Source organism: Somniosus microcephalus, chromosome 26, assembly GCF_052327205.1.
Source record: "Somniosus microcephalus isolate GS21.2 chromosome 26, FLI_Smic_1.0, whole genome shotgun sequence".
NCBI lineage: Eukaryota > Metazoa > Chordata > Chondrichthyes > Squaliformes > Somniosidae > Somniosus > Somniosus microcephalus.
This window is the reverse complement of record NC_141012.1, coordinates 7,919,395-7,945,712: the sequence shown is the minus strand read 5'-3', so window position 1 is coordinate 7,945,712 and position 26,318 is coordinate 7,919,395. Positions and strand designations below refer to the sequence as shown.

Here is a 26,318-nt window from a genome sequence, read left to right as displayed (position 1 = left end):
GTTTGCTCGCAGCAGAGTCCATCACATTAATCTTTAATTCCTGAAAGTTCCAAGGGTTGGTAACCATAGCCACTAAACAATTAAATCTATTGGTTTCACATACATTGCGTTACTTTGAATTGCAGGGACTGTTGTTAAGCAGACAAACAGTGCAGCCATTTTGGTCCCAGGAAAATTCCATAAATAGGAACGAGAGGAGTGACCATTTACTTGTATGTAAAATTATAAACTCCACTCATATATGCTTCTGACGAAAGGTCACCAACCTGAAACGTTAACTCTTGTTTCTCTCTCTCCAGACATGCTGCCTGACCTGCTGAGTATTGCCAGCATTTTCTGATTTATATTTCAGATTTCCAGCAGTATTTTGCCTTTGTGACGATGTATGTACTCACTGGAGAGTAGCAGATGTCTATCCATGATAGCCCAGAGTGAATTTCTGAGTTCTTTTGGGCCTTCCGGGGAAACTGAGAGGTGCGGCAAGATGAAATGGTAAATCATCCCAGGGCACGTGCCTACACCCAGTGTGTCCGCTCACCTTCTCATCTTGGGAATAGTGTCTGGAGTTGGGGCAGGGGGGGGAACAGAAATAGGACCAAAATAACGACAAAATAGGGAAATATATATGTTTCAAAATATCTTTATCCCCGAGCTGTGTGATTCTTTGGCTTCTCCAGATATGTGGCAGTTAATTCCTGGGCATGAAATCCTATTAATTATTTGGTGCACAAGTTAAATGTTAACTTACTGGCGTTTCTGATACAGAGTTTTTCATTGTGTTTAAAGTCAACAGCATTTATTGCCCTGGAGGCAGTTGGGTTGTGTTTACCCAGCACTGTTGGTGTTGCTGGGTTACTGGTTTTTGCTGCAGTTAGAATGAGAGCACAAAGTCAGAGAAAGGGGCCCGATTCCCAATGACTCTTGAAAGTGGAAGTGAATTCAAAAACCCAAACCTAAACGTGGTCTTCTGCAGAATCATAGAATAGGACAGCACAGAAGGAGGCCATTCGGCCCATCCAGTCTGCGCCAGCTCTTTCGAAGAGCAATCCAGTTAGTCCCACTCCCCACTCTTTCCCCAGATCCCTGCAATTTTTTCTCCTTCAAGTATTTATCCAACTCCTTTTAGAAAGCTACTATTGAATCTGTATCCGTTGTCCTATCAGGCAGTGCGTTCCAAATCCTAACCACTCGTTGTGTAAAAAAGTTTTTCCTCCTGTCGCCTCTGGTTCTTTTGCTCCATGTGGGAAGTCAGGGACGCTGCCAGTGTCCCTGATGACCATGTGTGCGGGAAATGCATCCAGCTGCAGCTACTTGTAGACCACATTGCGGCGCTCGAGCTGCGGGTGGATGAGTTTTGGAGCATGCGCGATGCTGAGAGGGTCGTGGATAGCACGTTTAGCGAGTTGTTCACGCCGCAGAGTAGGGCTGCACAGGCAGGAAGAAATTGGGTGACCATCAGGCGGAGCAACAGAGGCAGGCAGGAAGTGCAGGGAACCCCTGCGGACATCCCCCTTTCAAACAGGTATACCAAGTTGGATACTGTTGAGAGGGATGACTCACCAGGGGAAGGCAGCAGCAGCCAGCTTCCTGGCACCAGGGACGCTTCTGCTGCTCAGAAAGGGAGGAAAAAGAGTGGGAGAGCAATAGTGGTAGAGGATTCTATCGTAAGGGGAACAGATAGGCGTTTCTGTGGCCGCAAACGTGACTCCAGGATGGTTTGTTGCCTCCCTGGGGCCAGGGTCATGGATGTCACTGAGCGGCTACAGGGCATTCTTAAGGGGGAGGGTGAGCAGGCAGAGGTCGTGGTCCACATTGGGACCAACGACATAGGTAGGAAGGGGGATGAGGTCCTGCATCAAGAATTTAGGGAGCTAGGTAACAGATTAAAGAGCAGGACCTCAAAGGTTGTAATCTCTGGATTACTCCCAGTGCCACGTGCTAGTGAGTATAGGAATAGGAGGATAGAGCAGATGAATGCGTGGCTAAAGAATTGGTGTAGGAGGGAGGGTTTTACTTTCCTGGATCACTGGGCCTGCTTCTGGGAAAGGTGGGACTTGTACAAGTCGGACGGGTTGCACCTGAACCAGAGCGGGACAAATATCCTTGCGGGGAGGTTTGCTAGCACTGTTGGGGGGGGTTTAAACTAACTTGGCAGGGGGATGGGATACAGAGGGGAGCTGAAATAGGGGGTGATGTGCTGCCAATTATAGAGAAAAAAACAAGTCAGCTTGGTAGACAGGGCAAATATATAAGGGCAAGGCTGGATGGCATCTATTTTAATGCAAGGAGTCTTGCAAATAAGGTGGATGAACTGAAGGTGTTGATAAACACATGGGAGTATGATATTGTTGCTATCACGGAGACATGGTTGAGGGAGCGGCAAGACTGGCAGCTCAATATTCCGGGGTACAGAATCTTCAGGCGAGACAGAGGGGGAGGTATAAGAGGAGGGGGTGTCGCAATATTAATTAAGGAGTCAATTACTGCAGTAAGGAGGGATGATATATTAGCAGGTTCCTCTAATGAGGCCATATGGGTGGAGCTTAAAAACAAAAAGGGGGCAAGCACTTTGCTGGGAGTGTACTATAGGCCTCCAAACAGTCAGGGGGAGATAGAGGAACAGATATGTAGGCAAATCTCAGAGAAATGTGCAAATAATAGGGTAATAATAATGGGGGATTTCAACTTCCCCAATATTAACTGGGATAGTCAGAGTGTGAAAGGCTCAGAGGGTGTAGAATTCTTAAAGTGCATCCAGGAGAGCTTTTTGAGCCAGCATGTAGAAAGTCCTACAAGAGAGGGGGCGGTACTGGACCTAATTCTAGGGAATGTGGCCGGCCAAGTGGAAAAAGTGCTAGTAGGTGAGCACTTTGGTGACGGTGACCATAATATGGTGAGATTTAAGGTGGTCATGGAAAAAGACAGGGATGGGCCGGAAATAAAGGTTCTAAATTGGGGGAAGGCCGATTTTAATAGGATAAGGCAGGATCTGGCCAAAATGGACTGGGATCAGCTACTTGTAGGAAAATCCGCATCGGAGCAATGGGAGGCTTTCAGAAGGGAGATTGAGATCATACAATGGCAACATGTTCCCGTAAAGGTCAAGGGTGGTTCCAAAAACCACAGGGAACCTTGGATGTCAGGGGATATACGAGAATGGATTAGGAAAGAAAGGAGGGCTTTTGGCAGATACAAAAGGCTAAAGACGGAGGAAGCCCTAGAGGAGTACAAAAAGTGCAGGGGGATACTTAAAAAAGAAATTAGGAGATCAAGGAGGGGCCATGAAATAACACTGGCGAGCAAAATAAAGGAAAATCCTAAGATGTTTTATAAGTATATTAAGGGTACGAGGATAACTAGGGAAAAAATAGGGCCCATTAGGGACAAAAGTGGCAATCTGTGTGTGGAGCCGGAAGATGTAGGAGGGGTTTTAAATGAATTTTTTGCATCTGTTTTCACTATGGAGAAGGACGATGTAGACATAGAAATAGGGCGGGGGGACTGTGATATGCTCGAACATATTAACATCGAGAGGGAGGAGGTATTGGCGGTTTTAGCAGGCCTAAAAATGGATAAATCCCCAGGCCTGGACGAAATGTATCCCAGGCTGCTGTGTGAGGCAAAGGAAGAGATTGCGGGGGCTCTAACACATATATTCAGGACCTCTCTGGCCACAGGGGATGTGCCAGAGGACTGGAGAACCGCTAATGTAGTACCATTATTCAAGAAGGGAAGTAGGGAAAAACCGGGGAACTACAGGCCAGTGAGCCTAACATCAGTGGTAGGAAAATTATTGGAAAAAATTCTGAGGGACAAAATTAGTCTCCACTTGGAGAGGCAAGGATTAATCAGGGATAGTCAACATGGCTTTGTCAAGGGAAGATCATGTCTGACTAATTTGATTGAATTTTTTGAGGGGGTGACTAAGTGTGTGGATGAGGGTAACGCAGTGGATGTGGTATACATGGATTTCAGTAAGGCCTTCGATAAAGTCCCGCACAGGAGACTGGTCAAGAAGGTAAGAGCCCATGGAATCCAGGGTGCCTTGGCACATTGGATACAAAACTGGCTTAGTGGCAGAAGGCAGAGGGTGATGGTCGAAGGTTGTTTTTGTGACTGGAAGCCTGTGGCCAGTGGGGTACCACAGGGATCGGTGCTGGGTCCCTTGCTGTTTGTGGTCTACATTAATGACTTGGATATGAATGTAAAAGGTATGATCAGTAAGTTCGCGGATGATACAAAAATTGGTAGGGTGGTAAATAGCGAGGAGGGTAGCCTCAGTCTGCAGGACGATATAGATGGGTTGGTCAGATGGGTGGAACAGTGGCAAATGGAATTTAACCCGGAAAAGTGCGAGGTGATGCACTTTGGGGGGACTAACAAGGCAAGGGAATACACAATGAATGGTAAGACCCTAGGCAAGACGGAGGGTCAGAGGGATCTGGGTGTGCAAGTACACAGATCCCTGAAGGCGGCGGAACAGGTGGATAAGGTGGTAAAAAAGGCATATGGGATACTTGCCTTCATTAGCCGAGGCATAGAATATAAGAGCAAGGAGGTTATGATGGAGCTGTATAAAACACTGGTTAGGCCACAGCTGGAATACTGTGTGCAGTTCTGGTCGCCACACTACAGGAAGGATGTGAACGCTTTGGAGAGGGTGCAGAGGAGATTCACCAGGATGTTACCAGGGCTGGAGCGCTTCAGCTATGAAGAGAGACTGGGCAGATTGGGTTTGTTTTCCTTGGAGCAGAGGAGGCTGAGGGGGGACATGATTGAGGTGTACAAAATTATGAGGGGCATAGATAGGATGGATACTGAGGAGCTTTTTCCCTTAGTAGAAGGGTCAATAACTAGGGGGCATAGATTCAAGGTAAAGGGCGGGAGGTTTAGAGGGGATTTGAGAAAGAACTTTTTCACCCAGAGGGTGGTTGGAGTCTGGAACTCACTGCCTGAAAGGGTTGTGGAGGCAGGAACCCTCACAACATTTAAGAAGCATTTGGATGAGCACTTGAAATGCCATAGCATACAAGGCTACGGACCAAATGCTGGAATATGGGATTAGATTAGACAGGGCTTGATGGCCGGCGCGGACACGATGGGCCGAAGGGCCTCTATCCGTGCTGTATAACTCTATGACTCTGTGACACCTTCAATCTGTGCCCTCTGGTTATCGACCCTTCAGCCATTGGAAACAGTTTCGCTTTATTTACTCTCTCTAAAGCCTTTGTGATTTTAACACCTCTATCAAATCTCTTCTTAGCCTCCTCTGCTCTAAGGAGTAGTTTAGTTTCAATCTATAATGATCAACTTTACATAAGAACATAAGAAATAGGAGCAGGAGTCGGCCATTCGGCCCCTCAAGCCTGCTCCGCCATTCAATAATATCATGGCTGATCTTCTGCCTCATCTCCACTTTCCCGCACTATCCCCATATCCCTTGATTCCCTTAATATCCAAAAATCTATTGATCTCTGTCTTGAATATACTCAACGACTGAGCCTCCACAGCCCTCTGGGGTAGAGAATTCCAAAGATTCACCACCCTCCGAGTGAAGAAATTCCTCCTCATCTCAGTCCTAAATGGCCGACCCCTTATCCTGAGACTGTGACCCCTGGTTCTAGACTCCCCAGCCAGGGGAAACATCCTCCCTGCATCTACCCAGCCTAGCCCTGTAAGAATTTTGTATGTTTCAATGAGATCACCTCTCATTCTTCTAAACTCTAGAGAATATAGGCCTTGTCTACTCAACCTGTCCTCAGGACAATCCCTCCATCCCAGGAACCAGTCTGGTGAACCTTCGTTGCACTCCCTCTATGGCAGATATATCCTTCCTTAGGCAAGGAGACCAAAACTGTACACAATACTCCAGGTGTGGTCTCACCAGGGCCCTATATAATTGCAGTAAGATGTCCTTACTCTTATACTCACATCCTCTGTAATAAAGGCCAACATACCATTTGCTTTCTTAATTACTTGCTGTACCTGCATGTTAACTTTCAGTGATTCGTGTACAAGGACACCCAGGTCCCTCTGAACACCAACATTTCCCAATCTCTCATCATTTAAAAAATACTCTACTTTTCTATTTTTCCTACCAAAGTGAATAACTTCACATTTCTCCACATTATATTCCATTTGCCATGTTCTTGCCCATTCACTTAGTCTGTCCAGATCCCCTTGAAGCCTCTTTGCATCCTCCTCAGAACTTACATTCCCACCTAGCTTTCTATCATCAGTAAAGTTAACCCTTTCTCATTGCACAATTCTAGATCTAAAATAGCCTGTTCCCTAGTTGGTTCCTCAACATACTGATCTAGAAAACTATCTTGTATACATTCCATCAATTTGTCCTCCACAATATTACTGCAAATTTGGTTTGCCCAGTCTATATGTAGATTAAAGTCCCCCATGATTACTGTATTACCCTTGTTACATGTGCCTCTAATTTCCTGATTTATACTCTGCCCTACGTTACAACTACTGTTTGGGGGCTGATAAACAACTCCCATCGATGTTTTCTGCCCCTTGCTGTTTCTTAGCTCCACCCAAACTGATTCTACTTCTTGATTTTCAGAGCTAAGATCCTTTCTCTCTACTGTCTTTATTCCATCCTTTATTATCAGGGCTACCCCGCCTTCTTTTCCGTTTTGCCTATCCCTTCTAAAAGTTAAGTATCCTGGAATATTTAGTTCCCAACCTTGGTCACTTTGCAACCACGTCGCCATAATGGCTATTAGATCACACCTATTCATTCCTATCTGTGCTATTAATTCATCTATTTTGTTGCGAATGCTTCGCGCATTCAGATATAGTGCCTTTAGCTTTGACCTTTTTCTATTTTTCCCCGATGTCACCTTAGTCACTGATGCCTTATTACCTTTGTTACTCTCTCTGTCCCTTCCTGACCCACTCTGCTTATTTTTACCCAAAACTCTGCTCTGCTCTAGAGCCTTGACATTTCTCTCGCTGCTTTTAAATTTACTCTTTCCTGAATCCTCCCACACCCCCCTTCATTAGTTTAAAGCCCTGTCTACTGCCCTAGTTATTCGATTTGCCAGGACACTGGTCCCAGCCCGGTTTAAGTGGAGCCCATCCCAACGGAACAGCTCCCTTTTCCCCCAGTACTGGTGCCAGTGGCTCATGAAGCGAAACCCCTTCCTCCCACACCACTCTTTGAGCCACGCATTTAACCTTCTAATCTGCTTATCCCTATGCCAATTGGCACATGGCTCAGGTAACAATCCAGAGATTATTACCTTTGAGGTTCTGCGTTTTAATTTGGACCCAACTCCTCAAACTCTCTCAGCAGAACCTCATTCCTAGTTCTACCTATGTCATTGGTTCCCACATGGACCACGACAACTGTATCCTCCCCTTCCCACTCCAATTTCTTCTCCAGCCGTGAGGAGATGTCTTCAACCCTGGCACCGGGCAGGCAACATAACCTTTGGAACTCCCGGTCGCGGCTGCAGAGAACAGTATCTATCCATTTGACTATACAGTCCCTACCACAACTACATTCCCTTTCACTCCCCGCACTTGAATGGCCTCCTGCACCCTGGTGCCATGGTCAGCTTGCTCATCCATCCTGCAGGCTTTTCCCTCATCTATACAAGCAGCAGGAACCTCATACCTGTTGGATAAGGACAAATTCCGAGGCTCCTCCAGCACTGCACCTGGGGTCCCCTTACCTGCCTGTTGAAGCCTTGCAATGTCAGGTCATCGGAACATCTGAAGACCTGAAAAATATCTTCAGAAAGAGATTACTAAAAAAATGCTCAATAGTAATTATAAATCCAGGTCATAATTAGCAAGGAGTGAGGCTTGCAAGCCATTAAGAAAGACTTTCATTTCTACAGCACCTTTCATGACCACCGGATGTCCCAAAGCGCTTTACAGCCAATGAAGTACTTTTTGAAGTGTAGTCACTGCTGTAATGTGGGAAACGCGGCAGCCACTTTGCACACAGCAAGCTCCCACAAACAGCAATGTGATAATGACCAGATAATCTGTTTTTAATGATGTTGATTGAGGGATAAATATTGACCCCAGGACACCGGGCAGAACGCCCCCTGCTCCTCTTCAAAATAGTGCCATGGGATCTTTTACGTCCACCTGAGAGAGCAGACGGGGTCTCGGTTTAACGTCTCATCCGAAAGACGTCACCTCCGACAGTACAGCGCTCCCTCAGTACTGCACTGGGAGTGTCAGGCTAGATTTTTGTGCTTAAGTCCCGGGTGTGAGACTTGAACCCACAACCTTCTGACTCAGAGGCGAGTGTGCTACCCACTGAGCCACAGCTGACACTTAAAGCTATAATTATGTTTTTTACAGTGAAAACGCTCACAATGTGACAGCAATAAACTGAACTGTGTTTAATTTTCCCAGAGACGACAAGGAATTTGGCCGACCTCTTTGACCAAGCTTTTGCTCATCTGTCCTAATATCTCCTTATGTGGCTCAGTGTCAAATGTTGTTTAATTACACTCCTGTGCAGCGCCTTGGGACGTTTTAAAGGTGCTGGATAACTACAAGTTGTTTGTTGCTTTGAACTCCAGGAAAGCCATGTATGTGTCAGTTGGCAACTTTACTAAGTATAGCAGTGCAGTTATGACTTCTTGTCACTCGAGTAGTATAATCATAGCAGTAACAAAACTGGGTGTAAGAAGCACCACCAGCTTCAGCAGGCAGGCAAGTCTAGAGCAGAGTTGTTTTTGATCAAGCTTTTAACCCATATTGTTGAGGAAAAAAATCCTACGTTGTATTCAACAACAGCAACAACTTGTATTTATATAGCGCCTTTAATGTAGTAAAACTTCCCAAGGTGCTTCACAGGAGTGTTATAAGATTTAAAACATTTGACACCGAGCCACATAAGGAGAAATTAGGGCAGGTGACTAAAAGCTTGGTCAAAGAGGTAGATTTTAAGGAGCATCTTAAAGGAGGAAAGAGAGGTAGCGAGGCGGAGAGGTTTAGGCAGGGAACTCCAGAGCTTAGGGCCCAGGCAACAGAAGGCACGGCCACCAATGGTCAAGCGATTATAATCAGGGATGCTCAAGAGGGCAGAATTAGAGGAGCGCAGATATTTCGGGGGGTTGTGGGGCTGGAGGAGATTACAGAGATAGGAAGGGGTGAGGCCATGGAGGGATTTGAAAACAAGGATGAGAATTTTGAAATCGAGGCGCTGCTTAACCGGGAGCCAATGTAGGTCAGCGAGCACAGGGGTGATGGGTGAATGGGACTTGGTGCGAGTTAGGACACGGGCAGCCGAGTTTTGGATCACCTCAAGGTAGAATGTGGGAGGCCAGCCAAGAGTGCGTTGGAATAGTCAAGTCTAGAGGTAACAAAGGCATGGATGAGGGTTTCAGCAGCGGATGAGCTGAGGCAAGGGCGGGGACGGGTGATGTTACAGAGGTGGAAATAGGCGGTCTTAGTTATGCTACGGATGTGTGGTCGGAAGCTCATTTCAGGATCAAATATGACACCAAGGTTGCGAACAATGTGGTTCAGCCTCAGACAGATGTTAGGGAGAGGGGTGGAGTCAGTGGCTAGGGAACGGAGCTTGTGGTGGGGACCAAGGTTTGTATTTGATCTTTACTGTTAGGAATCATCAATATTCTGAGCTACTTGAAGCCCTGCTGGTCACCTCACGGCCAGTGTGGCCTGGAATGGTTTGGACTGGCTAGTTACACCACCTAATGTCTAGGATGCTACAGCTGTGCAATGATGGCCAGAGCAATCTGAAGTCTCCGGCCTCCATTGTTCCCTATGGACTCACTCCAGGTCCTTAATGCAGGGCATCATGGAGCAGCCTAGACATGGGGGTGGTGGGGGAGGAAGAGATTCAACTCAAGGGTCTCCATGCAGCTGAACAAATGGAGGCTTTTTCTATGGAAAATGAGGGAGCAGTTTGAAGAAAAAGCATTATCTTTACCTCATCTCTTGAAAGATGTATTTTATCCACACATATTGGCCCAGAATTTCCTGGAGCGGGGTGTCTCACGACGTGCCCCGTTTGTTAGACTTTTCCCCTCACCTTTCAGCTCAAAAATATTTTGCGCCGCAAATTGCTGGACGTGCGGACTGATAGCGGCGTGACCAGGGCCGCGGGCCATCTGGGACCAACAGTCTATCTCCTTAACCAACGAGATTTAAGGATAGAGAAAGAAGCAGAGGAACAACGGAGAAGGAAATGGGGTGAATTAGAGTCAAATTAGGTACAGAAAGAGAAATAAATAAAGATTGGATTAGGAGAGAGAGAGAAAAGAGACAGAAATGAAAAGTAAGAACATTTAGCACCCCGCAAGGATAACGGCGGACCAGCATAAATCTCGTGGCGACTCGCAATTCACGGGGACATCTCTGCCATGCCACAAATTGCTGTGTAATTCATGCACTAATAACGGCGAGCGCCATTAAATTCATTATTTTCCCAGCCAATTCTGGGCCAATGTCCTTCACACTCAGCTCCTCCACCACACCCCAGGCCCGCCACCTCCTCGCTCGCTCTCTGCTCACTCTCATCCAGATATATAGAGGTTCAATTTCTCGTTTCACTCTTATAAACTTTGCTCCGTTGAAACTTTCACAGGTCAGAATTCAGGACGGAGCCCACAGTGGGATTTTTTTCCCCATTGTGAATGTGCTCGAGCTTTCATTTGATTATGTCGCTCTCTGGGGAGATCCCGCACCCCCCCCCAATGTCGCTCTCTGGGGAGATCCCGCACGCACCCCCCCCCCCCACTCCTATGTCACTCTCTGGGAAGATCCCGCACACCCCCCCCCCACTCCACTACTGAGTCACCTATCTTAGAATACAGGCATTTCCTGTTGGGGAAGATTTTAAATGTATTGACCAGACACTTTAGCAAATATTTTCTTCAGCTGAATATAAAGAAAGAAGTTAAAGGTTACTGCGATTTCTTTGATATTTCCCTTTTATTGCTACTTAACAAGAGTCCCTATTTTTGCTCTTCCAAATATCCAGCTGTGCTGACTTCTGCTCTGTACACACCGTCAGCCCTCCTCTACGTCGTGTAAGTGGCCAGTTTTAAAGTGCAAATCAATAAAGTGAGTTATAACAGACTACTTGACCATGGATGAGATCGCAGCTGATCCGAACCTTTCCTCACCCAACCTCCGCTCACGTACGGTGTCACCCATGACTCAGTTGGCAGCACTCTCTCGCCTCAGAAGGTCATGGGTTCAAGCCCCACTCCAGAGGCTTCAGCACATCATCTGTGCTGCGCTGCCGGAGGTGCCGTCTTTCGGATGAGACGTTAAACCGAGGCCACGTCTGTCCTCTCGGGTGGACGTAAAAGATCCCGCAGCCACTATTTCGAAGAGCAGCAGGGGAGTAATCCCCAGGATCCTGGCTAATATTTACCCCTCAGCCAGAAACACCTGAAAAAAAACCTAATCTCCCACATTGCTGTGGGACCTTGCTGTGCGCAAATTGGCTGCTGCGTTTCCTACATTACAACACTTCAAAAAGTACTTGATTGGCTGTAAAGTGCTTTGGGACGTCCCGAGGTCATAAAAACCGCTATATAAATGCAAATCTTTCTTCCTTGCATGGGTCATGGACAGCAATCAGGACTAGGAACTCTTCCGGACTTTCCCCTGACTTTTTCAGGAAACTGCTTGTCTGGCTGAAATCAACCAACTCAGTCGAGATTGGGGATTGAAACCAAAGCCTTTCTGTTCTGTGGTTATATTAAATTTTAAGCACAAATCGATTATTTCTTTAAGATTTGGCATTCCACTTTTTCCACGTCACCCTTATCTCTGCAGAGCTTTGGACGATGTATTAAACCCACATCCTGTCTGCCCACGTAGGGCAAAGTAAAACATCCCACGGCACTATTCGAAGAAGAGTAGGGAGTTCTGGTGGTCTAGCCAAATGTCCCCCCTTACCTGAAAACAGATCATCTGGTTATTCATTCAACGAATCAGACATGACTCACTGGGCAGCACACTCGCCTCTGAGTCAGATAGTCGTAAATTCACAGTCCCACCCCACAGACATGAGCACATAATCCAGGCTGACACTCCCAGGGCCGTGCTGAGGGAGTGCTGCACTGTCGGAGGTGCCGTCTTTCAGACGAGACGTTAAACCGAGGCCCCGTCTGCCCTCTCAGGTGCATGTAAACGTTCCTATGGCCGCTATTTCGAAGAAGAGCAGGGCAGGTATCCCCGGTGTGCTGGGCCAATATTTATCCCTCAACCAACATCACTAAAACAGATTATCTGGTCATTATCACTTTGCTGTTTGTGGGATCTTGCTGTGTGCAAATTGGCTGCTGCATTTCCTACATTACAACAGTGACTACACTTCAATAGTACTTCATTAAAGCACTTTGGGATGTCCTGAGATTGTGAAAGGTGCTATATAAATGCAAGTCTTTCTTGTCTATCTTTTGCTGCTTGTGGGATCTTACTGTGCACAAATTGAGTGCAGCGATTCCACACAGTTCAAAAGTAATTCATTGGCTGTGAAGCATTTTGGGACATCCTGAGGACATGATAAGGCTTTGTTTCTTTAGCACTTTTTGGGACTTGAATTTTTTTTAGAGGGAAAGGGTGGGAGGACTGGGTGAGGGGCTGCTTTATCATAATTATTTTTTAAATGTGTAAACCCTGGGCTGGAGTTCCTGCTCCTCATCACTGTCCAGTAACCCCTGCAGCAAAGTGCACACGTGCGGATGTCAGGTGAGTAAAGAATCCAACTGCGATGACCCACATGGTCGAATAGCCAGCAGAACCATAGGAGTAGATTTTTGTCTTCACTGCCTGGGCTGGACAATCTGGTGGAGTGGAGTGCCCACCCTGGATAGAACCCACTTGACTATCATTCCATTTGATTTTCAGATGAGAATTTAACCCTGTACTGTTCAGGCGCACACATGAAGAATGGTGACTTGGAGGGTGGTTGGCTGTTGAGAGACCTGTACCCCAGCACCTATAGGAGAAGAAGAGAGAAAAACTGATGATAAAATGTTACGAAAAGCTCTATTTTGATGGAAAGTGCACACGTGCGGATATTAGGTGTGGGAGCTTGCTGTGCGCAAACTGGCTGCCATGTTTCCCTATATTACAACCGTGACTACACTTCAAAAGTACTTCATTGGCTGTAAAGTGCTTTGGGACACCCTGAGGTCGTGAAAGATGCTATAAAAATGTAAATCTTTTTGTTAATTTTTCCATGTTTGACATTTGGTTAGGCCTCAGCTGGAGTATTTTTTCCAATTCTGGGCACCACACTTTAGAAAGGACATCAAGGCCTTGGAGAGGGTACAGAGGAGACTTACTAGAATTAGACCAGGGATGAGGGACTTCAGTTATGTGGAGAGACTGGAGAAGCTGGGGTTGTCCCCCTTATAGCAAAGATTTAATAGCGTTGTTCAAAATCATGAAGAGTTTTGATAGAGTAAATAAGGAAGAAACTGTTTCCACTGGCAGGAGGTGTACACAGATTGCAAGTAATTGGCAAAAGAACTGGGGGGAGATGAGGAGAAATATTTTTCACAGTGAGTCGCTGTGATCTGGAATGCGCAGCCTGAAAGGGCGGTGAAAGCAAATTCAATAGTAACTTTCAAGAGAATGGGATATAATAACAATAATAATAATAATCATCATAATCAACTTTATTGTCATTGTTAGTGCACAAATGCAGTACAACGAAATGTAGGCTTGCGGCTCCCGAGAGTGTACATTCAGATTAAGACATTTAAACATTCAACATACATTTGGCTTGTAATACATTAACATAAACATAACCATAATAAAGTGCATTGGCAGATGTGCAGGCTTTAGAGTTTATTTGTGGAGTTCAGTAGGATGACAGCCCTGGGAAAGAAGCTGTTCCTAAATCTGGTCGTACGGGTGCGAATGCATCTGTAGCGTCTCCCAGATGGCAGGAAGGTGAACAGACTGTGGCTGGGGTGGGTAGGGTCTTTGATGATGGACCGTGACCTCCGTAAACAGCGTTTCTGGTATATGTGCTCTATGGTCGGTAGCCGGGTGCCGGTAATGCGTTGGGCAGTTTTGACTACCCGCTGCAGGGCTTTCCGGTCATAGTAGCTACAGCTGCCATACCATACTGTGATACAGTTCATCAGGATGCTCTCTATTGTGCAGCGGTAAAAGTTAGAGAGGATCAGGGGTGACAGGTTACATCCCTTCAGCCTCCTTAGGAAATATAGGCGCTGCTGGGCCTTCTTCACCAGAGAGGAGGTATTGAGGGACCAGGAGAGGTCTTCCGTGATGTGGACTCCGAGGAACTTAAAGGAAACATTAACTAAAAAAGGAAACATTAACAGGACAACGGGGAAAGAGCAAGGGGAGTGGGACTAATTGGAGAGCTCTTTCAAAGAGCCGGCACAGGCACGATGGGCTGATTGGCCTCCTTCTGTGCTGTACGATTCTTTTGCATCCTTTTGCATTCTGTACATCCTGTTGAAGGGAACACACATCCTGTTGAAGGAAACACACATCCTGTTGAAGGGAACACACATCCTGTTGAAGGGAACACACATACTGTTGAGGGGAACACACATCCTGTTGAAGGGTACACACATCCTGTTGAAGGGTACGCATATCCTGATGAATAGTACACACACACCGATGAAGCATACACACACCTTGATTAAGAGTGCTCACGCATTGTTTGGCAGAGCAGAAATTCACATTAAGTGTAACAACATCAGGAAATTATTCTGCGAGACTAGATGGTGTGTACTAGCTACAAGATGCATTGCAGCAACTCGCCAAGGCTTCTTTGACAGCACCTCCCAAACCAGTTCCAACAACACTCAAGAAGCTCGACACGATCCAAGACAAAGAAGCCCGCTTGATTGGCACTCCATCCACCACCTTAAACATTCACTCCCTCCACCACCGGTGCACCGTGGCTGCAGTGTGTACCATCTACAAGATGCACTTCAGCAACTCACCAAGGCTTCTTCAGCAGCACCTCCCAAACCCGCGACCTCTTCCACCTAGAAGGACAAAGGCAGCAGGCGCATGGGAACACCACCACCTGCAAGTTCCCCTCTAAGTCATACACCATCCTGACTTGGAAAAATATCATCGATCCCTCATCGTCGCTGGGTCAAATTCCTGGAACTCCCTCCCTAACAGCACTGTGGGAGCACCTTCACCACACGGACTGCAGCGGTTCAAGAAGGCGGCTCACCACCACCTTCTCAAGGGGCAATTAGGGATGGGCAATAAATGCCAGCCTTGCCAGCGACGCCCACATCCTGTGAATGAATAAAAAAACAAACGCGGCAGCCAATTTGTGCACAGTAAGGTCCCACAAACAGCAATAAGATAAATGAGTGGGATAAATAAATAAATAAATCTCTGGACAGAGGTGAGAGTGCTGCCCACTGAGCCAAATCTGATAGCAAGGTGGGAGGAGGCTCGTGTGGAGCATAAACGCTGGCATAGACACGCTGGGCCAACTGGCCTGTTTCTGTGTCTGTAAAATGCTCTGTAACGTAATTCTATGTAAACCACTCTTTTAAAATTACCCCAGCAATAAAACATGAGAAGCAAACATCAAGCTTGGGCCTGTGCCAAAACTGTTGAATATAAAACTGCACACGGAGTCTGTCAGAGAGATTGCACTGAGGTGCAGAACCAGCAGAACCAAGGATTCCATTTAAGGCTAAACAGTTCCACCATTAATTAAAGAAATGATAATGCAAATTACTTGGGTTTGATGAACTTTGGTGTACATGCACTGACACAGACTCACAGCTCGAAGAGACATTAACTTCAGTCTGACAGCCACAGCTCTATGTGAGTGACCTTTACTATTTATATCTCCATGCTCCCCCTCTACGGTTGCTGTCCAAGTGTTGCTTGGCACTCCCCGCTTCATTGTTTCATCTTTGAACGGTACTGTAACCTCGTCCTGTGCCGCCCGCTGGTTGGATTTCAGGGCTCTTGGCAGTAATTCTCTGCAACAACTGGCAGAGCAGGGAGGCATAAAACCAGCAGCAGAATCAGCCCTGTAGTGGCTGACGAGGATGATACCAGAACTGAGAGGTTATAACTATCAGGCAAGATTGAACAGGCTGGGGCTCTGTTCTCTAGAAAAGAGAAGGCTGAGGGGTGACCTGATAGAGTTCGATAGGGTAGACGTAGAGAAGATGTTTCCACTTGTGGGGGAACCAGAACTGGGGGCCATCAATATAAGATAGTCACTGATAAATCCAATAAGGAATTCAGGAGAAACTTCATTACCCACAGAGTGGTGAGAATGTGGAACTCGTTACCACAGGGAGTGGTTGAGGTGAATAGCACAGATGCATTTAAGGGGAAGCGAGATAAACACACGAGGGAGAAAGGAATAGAAGGATATTTTGATAGGGTGAGATGAAGAGGCTCGTGTGGATCATAAACACCAACATGGAGCGGTTGGGCCGAATGGCCTTTTTCTGTGCTGTAAATTCAGTGTAATTCCATGTAGTTACAGTCAGAGAAATCCTGTTTAACGAACGGCAGTTCTTTTTAAAATGTTCCTTTATTTTACATGATGAAGTTGAGACTGCCTCTTTCTTTACAAGGTGTTTTATCTCCTTCCCCGGTTCGGTATCTGTAACTCCTGTCACCCTCCTAGGTGTAACTCTAACCTCGGTCAAGAAATGTGGCAGGAACCCAACTCCCAAATCTTTGGCAATGTTACTTTGAAGCTGAAAGCTTGGAAGTGTGTGACTGCCTTCGGGCACATTTACTCTCCCTGGCTGTGGAAAATAAATAAGGAACCTGCATTTCTCCAGCGTCTTTCACCACCCAAAGCTCTTTACAGCCAATGAAGTACTTTTGAAGTGTTGCCACTGTTGCTATGTAGGAAACGCAGCACCCAACTTGCGCACAGCAAGCTCCCACAAACAGCAACGTGATAATAACCAGATAATCTGTTTTTGTGATGTTGGTTGAAGGATAAATATTGGCCAGGACCACTGGGGAGAACTCCCCTGCTCGTCTTCAAAATAGTGCCATGGGATCTTTTACATTCACCTGAGAGGGCAGACAGGGCCTCAGTTTAATGTCTCATCCAAAAGACGGCACCTCCAACAGTGCAGCGCTCCCTCAGTACTGCCCCTCCGACAGTGCGGCGCTCCCTCAGTACTGCCCCTCCGACAGTGCGGCGCTCCCTCAGTACTGCCCCTCCGACAGTGCGGCGCTCCCTCAGTACTGCCCCTCCGGCAGTGCAGCGCTCCATCAGTGCTGTCCCTCTGACAGTGCGGCGCTCCCTCAGTACTGCCCCTCCGACAGTGCGGCGCTCCCTCAGTACTGCCCCTCCGGCAGTGCAGCACTCCCTCAGCACTGCCCCTCCGACAGTGCAGCACTCCCTCAGCACTGCACTGGAGTGTCAGCCTGGATCATGTGCTCAAGTCTCTGGAGTGGGGCTTAAACCCACGACCTTCTAACTCAGAGGCGAGGGTGCTGCCCACTGAGCCACGGTTGAAAGTCAAACAGAGAGCAGAAATAAACCACATGAGAGATCAAGCTGGAGAATCTTCAACCACTCGGTAGTAGTTTGTCTGGGAGCCAACATTCAAACGCCATCGGTTACATAGTTTTACAGCACAGAAACAGGCCATTCGGCCCAACTGGTCTATGCCATCGTTCATGCTCCACACGAGCCTCCTCCCACCCCTCTTCATCTCACCCTATCAGCATATCCTTCTATTCCTTTCTCCCTCATGTGCTTATCTACCTTCCCCTTAAATGCATCTATACTATTCACCTCAACCACTCCCTGTGGCAGCGAGTTCCACATTCTCACCACTCTCTGGGTAAAGAGGTTTCTCCTGAAATCCCTGTTGGATTTATCAGTGACTCTCTGATATTTATGGCCCCATAATGCAAGCACTTCTGTATTGTAGCGAGAGCAATGCTGTTCTCACCCTGAACATGTCACACCACCGCACCAACAAGATACCAAAGGGTCAGTGTGCTCTCTAAAGCAATTAGAACTGCTCATTGACCTGAGCATTTTCCTTAAGCGACAGTACACTCGCAGCTAACACTCAGACTACCGTTGCGTCGTTACAAACAGTGAGAGTTTCACTTGGACTGATAGCATCTGACAAAGAATGCGTGACCATGAAACAGGAAATGCATTTCTAAATAGTAGCTGATAAACCAGAGGCCTTCCGCTGAACGACAAAAGGAATGTGACTGAGGAGACGAGTCGTTTTAGCTAACAGTTCCTTGAAGAAAGCGTGTATGTGCTATTTACATACATTTAAAATAAAATTCTCTCAGGAGGTGTTTATTTGTTATTCATGATAAGATGCAACCATCTTTACACAAGACAAACCTGTGGAATATAATATTGTTGATACAGTTTCAGATACAAAATCGAGCCACTCTCTAGTACAAAACAAAAGCGAGAGTACAAATAGTGTTTGCACTTCCAGAAGGCATGAATGCAACTTTAACAATTAACTTGATTCAATGTAAAGATACATGATTCCACAAGTCATTTCCTGCACTAAAATCACTACTGAACACGCTGTCCCTGTCAAGGTTTAAAGAAATATTATATAGCACCTTTCACGACCTCAGGACATCCCAAAGCACTTTACAGCCAATGAAGCCCTTTTGAAGCATAGTCACTGATGTAATGTAATGAAACACGGCAGCCAATTTGCGTACAGCAAGATCCCACAAACAACATTGAAATAAATGACCAGATCTATCTGTTTTAGGTGCTGATTAATAGATAAGCAGGACATGGGGAGAACTCCGCTGCTCTTCTTTAAATAGTGCCATGGGATCTTTTGCATCTTTGCAAGAGGGCAGACGGGGCCCCGTTTAACATCTCATCCGAAAGACGGCACCTCCGACAGTGCGGCACTCCCTCAGTACTGCCCCTCCGACAGTGCGTCGCTCCCTCAGTACTGTCCCTCCGACAGTGCAGCGCTCCCTCAGTACTGACCCTCCGACAGTGCAGCGCTCCCTCAGTACTGCCCCTCCGACAGTGCGGTGCTCCCTCAGTACTGACCCTCCGACATTGCAGCGCTCCCTCAGTACTGCCCCTCCGACAGTGCGGTGCTCCCTCAGTACTGCCCCTCCGACAGTGCGTCGCTCCCTCAGTACTGCCCCTCCGACAGTGCGTCGCTCCCTCAGTACTGCCCCTCCGACAGTGCAGCGCTCCCTCAGTACTGCCCTTCCGACAGTGCAGCGCGCTCCCTCAGTACTGCTCCTCCGACAGTGCGTCGCTCCCTCAGTACTGCCCCTCCGACAGTGCGGTGCTCCCTCAGTACTGCCCCTCCGACAGTGCGTCACTCCCTCAGTACTGCCCCTCCGACAGTGCAGCGCTCCCTCAGTACTGCCCCTCCGACAGTGCGGCGCTCCCTCAGTACTGCCCTCCCGACAGTGCAGTGTGCTCCCTCAGTACTGCCCCTCCGACAGTGCGGCGCTCCCTCAGTACTGCACTGGGAGCATCAGCCTGGGTTTTGTGCTCAAGTCTCTGGAGTGGGGCTTGAACCCACTAACCTTCTGGCTGAGAGGTGAGCATGTGACCCACTGAGCCACAGCTGACACTTAATTCTGAAAATTATCACTATGGATTTGGAACCAAAGCAATATCATTTTACTGTAATTGGAATCCTTTCTTAAAATGAAATGGACATAGTACTGGCCATCCCTGTGCTGGACGGCTTGATTCACCAGATGTAAGTGGGGTAGTCCAGGGACCTTTAACTGCTTGTCTTGCCCACTGTAAAGAGTTGCTAACTTTGGCTAAGTCCAAAGCTGAACAGAATAGGGGCAAGCAAAGTAGGATTGTAGCTCAAGTTCTGAGCTCATCCCAATTGTGCTTTCTACAGAAGGTACAAAAATGGTTCAGCTTGAAAACTGTGTCAGACCCTTAAGCACGGACTCCATTTGAGGCTCTGTTTTACCTAAAGCCTTCATTTTTAGTTTAAGAAAAGCATTAAATCTGCTTACAGGAGCATAGCAGAAGGGTTTCTGGTGAGGCCCACTTAGGCCCAAGGCAACAGGGCAGCTCTTGGTGGAAGGTTGTCGTCGTTCCCCTGTAACCAACAACGCCAGGAGTCCAAAAGAACAGAGAAACAAAACCCGTTGAAATTGGACCCTCCCCCAAAATTAGTCACAGTTTTATGAATAAGATTATCAGGGATTTTTAATGGTTATTATATTGTGAGATTATGAAGCTTTGACTCCATGTCCATTAGCACAATATTGCTTTACAGCGATGTATATTTTAACGCCACAAAATATAAAACGTAAAAAAGAAAGGCTGGCATTTATATAGCGCCTTTCACAACCTCAGGACATCCCAAAGCGCTTTACACCGAATGAAGTACTATATGAAGTGTAGTCACAGTTGTAATGTAGGAAACACGGCAGCCAATTTGTGAACAGCAAGCTCCCACAAACAGCAATGTGATAATGACCAGATAATCTGTTTTTATAGTTGCTGATTGAGGGATAAATATTGGCCCAGGACACCAGGGATACGCCCCTGCTCTTCTTCGAAATGGTGCCATGGGATCTTTTACGTCCACCTGAGAGAGCAGACGGGGCCTCAGTTTAATGTCTCATCCGAAAGACGGAACCTCTGACAGTGCAGCACTCTCAATACTGAGCTGGGAGTGTCGGCCTAGATTTTTGCACTGAGGTCTCCGAAGTGGGACTTGAACCCACAACCTTCTAACTCAAGAGGCAAGAGTGCCATGGCTGGCATATGCACACAATAAAACAAGTATCAACCCACATTTTAAAATCTTTTGCAGTCAGCTCTAGACGCAGTTCGCTGGGGTCCAGGTCTGCAGCCAGCAGCTCTCCTCTACTACCTCAAGCAAGTGGCCCTTTCTTCATAAGAACATAAGAAATAAGAGGAGTAGGCCATACGACCCCTCGAGCCTGCTCCGCCATTCAATAAGATCATGGCTGATCATCGACCTCAACTCCACTTTCCCGCCCCATCTCTGTACCCCTTGATTCCCCTAGAGTCCAAAAATCTATCTATCTCAGCCTTGAATATACTCATCGACTTAGCATTCACAGCCCTCTGAGGCAGAGAATTCCAGACTCTGAGTAATGGCAGGCTATTTGACAATGGAAGGCATCACTGCCCATTCTTATCGTGTTCTCCTAAGAACATAAGAAATAGGAGCAGGAGTCGGCCATTCGGCCCCTCGAGCCTGCTCCACCATTCAATAAGATCATGGCTGATCTTCTACCTCATCTCCACTTTCCCGAACTATCCCCATATCCCTTGATTCACTTAATATTCAAAAATCTATCGATCTCGGTCTTGAATATACTCAATGACTGAGCCTCCACAGCCCTCTGGGGTAGAGAATTCCAAAGATTCACCACCCTCTGAGTGAAGAGATTTCTCCTCGTCTCAGTCCTAAATGGCCGACCCCTTATCCTGAGACTGTGACTCCTGGTTCTAGACTCCCCAGTCAGGGGAAACCTCCTCCTTGTTGAACACACACACTTTCCCAGTAGGAATCATGAAGACGTCCAGCACAAGAGGAGGTGGTTCGTCCCGTCCTGCCTGACCTGTGCCGGCTCTTTGAAAGAGCTCTCCAATTAGTCCCACTTCCCCCCCTGCTCTTTCCCCAGAGCCCTGTAAATTTTTCCTTTCAAGTATTTATCCAATTCCCTTTTGAAAGTTACTGTTGAATCTGCTTCCACCGCCCTTTCAGGCAGCGCGTTCCAGATTGTAACACTCGCTGCATTAAAAAAAAAAGAATTCTTGACTTCCATGGAAAGAAAATCAGGCGGAGTGAATAACGGACGGCTGATTCGCATCCGCCAATTTACCACCCGCGCCCAAAGTGAAACTGACCCCCCACTGACCAGTGATCGGCAGTGGGAGCCCAGTGGATGATGTTTGTTCCCCCACTCCCCAGCGGAGAAGTACTGAAGACAAGTGTTAGCGCATTGCTCCCATCAACCTGACCCAGATCAGCTAACTCAGCATGGACCAGGAGTGAAAGCTGGGTCCATCTGGTCTCCATGGCTCAGTATCACAGCGGGCAGCGAGTATACACTGAGCCACTGGGCGAGAGAGGAGGGCGATCTATCCATTGTGAATTCCGATGCTGCCATTAGCAGTCACTACATCTGGCGTGGAACATCTGTAGTGAGCAGATTCAGTCGCTGTACCATGATAGTATGTTACATGCAAGGTGACGAATAACTCGGGGTGAAATACAACCCAGTGAGTCAACTCAGCATTCAGAGATTGGCTTTCGTGCCTTAAATCCATCCACAGGGATTCATTCTCCTTTATACACAGATTTTAGGCAATTGCCGAAAGAAGCAGAGGCGACATGAGCAAAAAAGATTACGCAGCGAGTGCTACAATCTGGAACGCGCTGCCTGAAAGGGCGGTGGAAGCAGATTCAATGGTAACTTTCAAAAGGGGATTGGATAAATACTAGAAGAGGAAAAATGTGCAGGGCTCTGGGAAAAGAGCAGGAGGAATGGGACTAATTGGAGACTCTTTCAAAGAGCTAGCACAGGCACGATGGGCCGAATGGCCCTCTTCTGTGCTGTATCATTCCATGATTCTATGATCTACACTATTTATATGAGCGAGTGGATTTCCCCTTAAGATACATTCCTTTACTGTATCCACAACAACTTACATTTCTACAGAGAGAAATTCCACGCTTCCAGTGAATAGATGCTGCACTCACAGGAAGTTGGGTTGAAGATAGGGTTGTAAAGCCGTGGCTTTGCTTTCCGGACCCACATTCCCTAGGAGTGTGGCTCCTTGCTGGGAGCGTGGAATTTAGCCTACAGTCAATTTTCCGTAACAAAATGCCCAAAGGTGCCTCACAGCGGGAGTGGCGGACACTGGGCGGGAAGTAGGGGAGAGGCTGGGGTGGCCACTGAACACACAGATCCAAAGGTAGTTCTTGAAGAAGAGGCGGAGGGAGATATCGCGGGGGCGGGGAGGCTCACGGGATAGCTCCAGAGGGCAGTTGCCTGGGGAATGAAGGCCCAGTCACCAAAGGTGGAGCAGGATAGCGGGGGGACGGGGGTTAGAGGCTGCGGGGAGGTAGACAGGAGTGACGCACATAGTAGACTAGAGTTAGAAGAATAGAGGTTGTGCGGTGGGACACGGGACTGGAGAAGGTTGAAGAGGTATATTGGAGCAAGGATTTTGAAATTGTACGCTGGGGACAGGGAGCTAAGGACAGGGGAAAGTGTCTGTGGGACTTAGTACGGGATACAAAAGAGGCTGCAGAGTTTTGGATGAGTTCGGAGTTTGTGTCGGGGTTAATGGAAAGGGCAATGAGGAGAAATTGAGACTTGAGGGGACAAAGAAAGGGACGAGGGTTTCAGTGGTAGTGGTGACAAGATAGTGATAGAGACTGGTAATGTTTGGGAGGTACGGTAGTTGGGGCTATGTTAACCCAAAGGTCTCGACTAATAATCCAGAAAACATGAGTTCAAGTCCCACTTGGAGAATTCTGAATTCAGTTTCAAATAAAAACTAGAAATAAAAAGCTGGCACCAGTAAAAGTGACCATGTCAGATTGTTGTAAAACCCAACTGTCCTGTCCTTCAGCCACTCTGGGCTTATTATGTGAGTCCAGTCTCACACCAACGTGGGTGACCCTTAACTGCCCTCTGAAGTGGTCTAGCAAGCTCCTGATTTGTACCAAGCTGCTACTCCAGCGGTTCGAGAGGTCCCGTCACCACATTCACATGGGTAACTAGGGACGGGCAATTGCTGATGATGCCCACATCATGAAAAGGTGGAATTAAGCACCAGAGGTGGGGTTTGCAGCTTTGCTCAGAGTCAAAACAGGACACTGTGGTAACAGCCCTTTGGGATTGGTCTGAGTGAGCAGCCAGGGAGGGAGGTGAAAGCAGCACCTGGATGATTGTGGTGTTCTGAATTAGTGTCACAGTTCTCTGATTCTATGTATATTGGGGTTACATAAGAACATAAGAACATAAGAAATAGGAGCAGGAGTAGGCCAATCGGCCCCTCGAGCCTGCTCCACCATTCAATAAGATCATGTCTGATCTGATCCTAACCTCAAATCTACCATCACTCTACATCCCACCCGAACCCATGTGATCTCCTGGGAGAGGCGAAAAACCAGATAAAAACCCCAATGGCCAATTTGGGAGAAAAAATCTGGGAAATTCCTCTCCGACCCATCTAGGCAATTGAAACTCGTCCAGGAGATCACTCTGTCCCTATATTTTCATGGTACTTACCTTCTGTAAAAGGTGATCTCCACCCCAGCCAGGAACAGGAATAGAACCATCTCCTGAAATCTAACACAGAATTAGAACACAAGAAGTCGGAGCAGAACCAGGCTACATGGCCCCTGGGCCCGCTCCGCTACCCACAGGGCCATGACCGTTCCAACCTAGACTCATGTCCAATTTCCTGCCCACTCCCCGTAACCCCTAATTCCCTTTACTTCTAGGAAACTGTCTATTTCTGTTTTAAATTTATTTAATGATGTAGCTTCCACAGCTTTCTGGGGCAGCAAATTCCACAGACCTACTACCCTCTGAGTGAAGAAGTTTTTCCTCATCTCAGTTTTGAAAGAGCAGCACCTTATTCTAAGATTATGCCCCCTAGTTCTAGTTTCACCCATCATTGGGAACATCCTCACCGCATCGACCCGATCAAGCCCCTTCACAATCTTATATGTTTCAATAAGATCGCCTCTCATTCTTCTGAACTCCAATGAGTAGAGTCCCAATCTACTCAACCTCTCCTCATATGACCACCCCCTCATCCCCGGGATTAACCGAGTGAACCTTCTTTGTACTGACTCGAGAGCAAGTATGTCTTTTCTTAAGTATGGACACCAAAACTGTATGCAGTATTCCAGGTGCGGTCTCACCAATACCTTGTACAACTGCAGCAATACCTCCCTGTTTTTATATTCTATCCCCCTAGCAATAAAAGCCAACATTCCATTGGCCTTCTTGATCTTCGGGCCTTCAGGATCTGGGGTATTTTCAATGAGCAATGGCACTGAAGTCACGGCTGGGCAATACTGCCCCTTTCAGCCCCCGGGGCCCAGGGTGCAACTCCAGATCAAACCGATAGCACGAAAGTCGCCCCTCTCTCCCATCTGCAGAGGAAACCAGGTGAAACAAGTTTGGGATAGCTCATAGTAAACACAAGCTCACAGCAGGAAAGTGTCCCGAGCGTGTCAGGAATTGGACGTCTCATTCAGGGAGCTCACACGGTCGGCGAGAGTCATTAGTGGAAAGGCGCAGAAGGCAATCTTGGGGCTGGGGGGGCAGAATGTTGATAAGAGAAGAGCGGATTTCACTTTACATCTGAGCTGTGCCGTTTGTGACGTAGGAGCGCTTGATATTGATAACTAGGCGCCAGAGTGGAATCGTGCACATCCCTCACACTGATTAGCAGAAAAAAAACCCCCACCTAGGGCTAGAAATTCCTCTCAGGCCGTGGCGCTATACGGGCGGTATCGAATCACCCGCTCGTTATACGCAGCGTCTGATATTCAGTGCCATTGCAGTCAGTGTAACTGAATATCAGGCGCCGCGTTTAACGGGCGGCTGATTCAATACCGCCCGCTTAACGCCACTGCCCCGAGACGAATTTCTAGTCCCTAGTGGATATCAGGAAAATCCACTGCATGGCATATATTAGAGAATGGTATTCTCTGAACATTCACACAGTCCACTTCCCCACTCAGGAATCCCCTCCACCCCCCCCCCCCCCACCCCACCCCCATAATTGAGATTTTACCTATTGCAAGGCTAGAGAAACTATTTTGGGTCCATTTTACTTCCTCGGTAGTTGCAACGCTTATGAGTGACTGGCCTTTCCCACTCGCATGTCATTTGCCTACAAAAACATTCACTGCACTTCAACAGAGATTCAGTGCCTGAGGAACTTTGAGATAAAAACAGAAAATGCTGGAAATGCTCAGCAGGCCAGGCAGCATCTGTGGAGCGAGAAACAGAGTTAACGTTTCAGGTCGATGACCCTTCGTCAGAACTAGAAAAAGTTGGAGATGGAACAGGTTTTTAAGCAAGTGCAGGAGCAGGGAGAGGGGGGAGTGGATCTCTCCTGCCTTCCACCCTATCACAGACCTTCCCTTTTGTTCTTTCCTCCCCTTTCCCGGCCCCTACACTTTCTTAAAACCCTGTTCCATCTCCAACTTTTTCCAGTTCTGACGAAGGGTCATCGACCTGAAACGGTAACTCTGTTTCTCTCTCTACTGATGCTGCCTGACCAGCTGAGTATTTCCAGCATTTTCTGTTTTTATTTCAGATTTCCAGCATCCGCAGTA

General features: G+C 47.3%; 1 protein-coding gene across 2 annotated transcripts in view; it reads right to left on the bottom strand.

Moving 5' to 3' along the window:
- Nucleotides 1-26,318, bottom strand: part of LOC147100253 (marginal zone B- and B1-cell-specific protein-like) — a 57,290-nt gene that overhangs the window by 24,729 nt on the left and 6,243 nt on the right. The window contains exon 1 of one of the 2 annotated variants that reach the window (XM_085967759.1): nt 396-1,720. The exons of the other annotated variant lie outside the window; for it this stretch is intronic. The gene's annotated coding sequence lies outside the window, so the exon portion shown is untranslated. Of the gene's footprint in view, nt 1-395; nt 1,721-26,318 lie in introns of those variants that run through there. 2 annotated transcript variants of the gene reach the window in all.